General features: G+C 38.5%; 1 pseudogene; it reads left to right on the forward strand.

Moving 5' to 3' along the window:
* The first annotated feature begins 301 nt into the window (after nucleotides 1-301).
* Nucleotides 302-2,641, forward strand: LOC136523873 (uncharacterized; annotated as a pseudogene).
* The last annotated feature ends 239 nt before the right edge of the window (nucleotides 2,642-2,880 follow it).

Consider the following 2,880-nt stretch of genomic DNA (forward strand, 5'->3'; position numbering starts at 1 on the left):
ACAAGAAAAAATGGAGTACCTTTAAGGGAGGCAGCAGGAACAATTGTAAGTTTTCCCCAAAAAAAAGAAACATGGATCTGTTGTATACACTTTACTTATTCATATTTTGTAGGATGAGATTAAAGCCATTATTGAAGCTCAACCAGAGTTGAAGGATAGAACAATTCAAGAAGGCGATGCGTATGCTGTTGTTTGTGGAGCAAAGGAGCCAAGAGGACGTGTTCGTGTTTTGGGTCTAGGACCAACTCCCCAAGAGATTGGTACCCCAGGGCTCAGAGCACTCATGTCAACAAGGATGCAAATGGAAATTTTTGCTTGACAGAAAGCTGAAAGTAAGAACAAAACTCTTGAGCAATGCATTGCAGAATTGGAAGAGGAAAGGATGGCACAAGGAAGGGCAAATGTTGAAGTCCTGTCACAACATGGCTCTAATTCACAACAGTAGGCGGTAAAGAACTTGAACTAAATTATCTCTTTACATGTCGTAATGTGCACATACATTTCTCTAGTAGTAGCCAATGAATATTATTGTTCCGATTCTTGTGTAGAGTCCGACACCTAAAAGACCTATCGATGAGGCACATAATGCTCTTCGGCGTGAAGACTATGATAATTATGTAGAGGATGAAGACTATGATGACTATGGTGAGGAGGATGAGAACTTGCTCACCTGTAGGCATGTTGTAGCCCGATTAGCTATGAACATTACAACAGCAACAAATGTTCGCCCTTGCTTTGCAAATGATACACATGTAATCTTCCTGTGCCCTTGCAAAGTATTTGTTTGTGATTTTGAAAATGTTCCCTGCATTACAATTCTCATGAGTGCATCATTTATTTCAGGTTGAAATGGAAGAGACCTTGCCCCCCCTCTAGGCCTGCTGTAGCCCGATCAGCTATGAACATGACTACTGCACCAATAAGTGATATACACCCTTACTTTGCAAATGATACACATGTAATCTTGCCTTTCTGCTGCAATGTTTGTCTTTGCGATTTCAAATATGTTCCATGCTTTATAGTTCTCATGCATGCATCATTTACTTTAGGTTGAAACAGAAGAGAGCTTGCTGCCCCCTAGGCCTGTTGTAGCCCGTTCAGTTATTAACATGACTACTACACTAGCAAATGATATCCTCCCTCTCTTTACAAATGATACACATGTAATCTTGCAATGCTGCAGCAATGTTTCTCTGTGATTTTAAATGTTCCATGTTTTACAGCTCTCATGAGTGTATCTTTACTTCAGGCTAAAACTAATGAGAGCTTGCTCCCCATAGACACGATGCAACCCATTCACCTATAAACAAGACAACTATAACAACAAATGATGGCCCTCGTTTTCATGATAACCTTGTAATCTTCCTGTCTTCCTACATTCTTTTGTGGTTTCATATACGTTCTTTGCTTTAAAATTCTTATGGGCACATCATTTATTTCAGGTTGGAAAGGATGTGATATTATTTGCTATATTGAGATGTGAGTTAGCTGTGGCTAGGGGAACAGTCATTTCAACTAATCCAAACACCATGGTAGGAGGCCAGCCTCTTGGGAATGAATATTGTGAAGTAGTTGTCAATGTTGTGATGAGAAGGGATGCTATGCTGCCTCAGACTTATGGCGAGATGCAAACTATGGCTAATGCTCTCAAGATGAGCATTGCATGGCCATACAATAAAGTAATAAACTAGACATGACATAATTTTCATTTTGTTTTGATCTGTGATGCATGACCAATGTCCTAATTAAACCTATCTGTGATAGATAAAGGAATGCAAGAAGAAGGAATGCAAGAAAGCATCTAGTACACCTCTCAAGGGCACTGTAGGTATGTCCCTAAATTAGAGGCTGACAAAGTGAATAGACGCTGCAAGTGAACAGAAAATAACAGCTCAATTACATATGCAAGTACTAGCTAGTAGTACTGCTCAAGGTCTGACAAAGTCACAAAGTGAAGACTCTACCAATTGAGCTACTATCACTTATTTATTTTTTATAGTTTCCTCATTATTGCAGTGAGCACAAGAATTTTCTTTTCCCATGCAATTTTTTGTCTTTGACTTTTAGAGAATAATTTACTTTTCAAACTAAACAGTTTACCACATGAGATGTAACCCGGGGGAAAATCTATGTTAAATCCACATGAGGGGCTGGCCGCTGACCTAAATGGGAGAGTTATCTGTGGTCATTTTTTTAAGCAAGTAGTTCGGATTCTGTTCTCCCAAAAGATGATCCTATATAACTTAGAAACAAGACTGAGCTTCACCCAAGTCATACCTATACATGTTATATGCTGTCAGGTCATAGTTTATAGGTAATAGCTATACTAAATATGATGGAGAAAGAAGGCATTTGTTTAGAGATGAAAATTGTAACTATAACTATTACTTGCACATGTATCCAACCACTATGAACTGTTCTGAAATATGTAAACTGAAGTTCACGACTGTTATTTGTACTAGATGACTATTTAACTGCAGTAGGAGAAAAAACCTGTAATTTGTCTTGAGTTTCTAGAAAATGGATGTCTACACTTGCTGATTACAAATCATACTGCACAACAGCTTCACATATTTTCTCCACTTGCCTAATTACATGATTGTTATATTTTTCAGGAAGTGTTAGGCAGTCTTTGGCTTGAGTTTCTAGAAAACGGTTCGGCACGTAACCTGGTGGAGGCTCTAGTGTTGGCAAGCCATTGCTTTTGGTTTTTGAGTTCCTAGAAATGATTGTGTGCACAAACCTTAGTATGTCAAACACAAACTACTAGTATTGCTTGCTGGGTGTGCATTCATGTGACCTTTTGGTGGCTGACCTTGTTGGATGATGTACTATGAAAGACAAGATTGTATGTTATATATGTATTGATCTCCATGTAAT

Source organism: Miscanthus floridulus, chromosome 18, assembly GCF_019320115.1.
Source record: "Miscanthus floridulus cultivar M001 chromosome 18, ASM1932011v1, whole genome shotgun sequence".
Classification (NCBI taxonomy): domain Eukaryota; kingdom Viridiplantae; phylum Streptophyta; class Magnoliopsida; order Poales; family Poaceae; genus Miscanthus; species Miscanthus floridulus.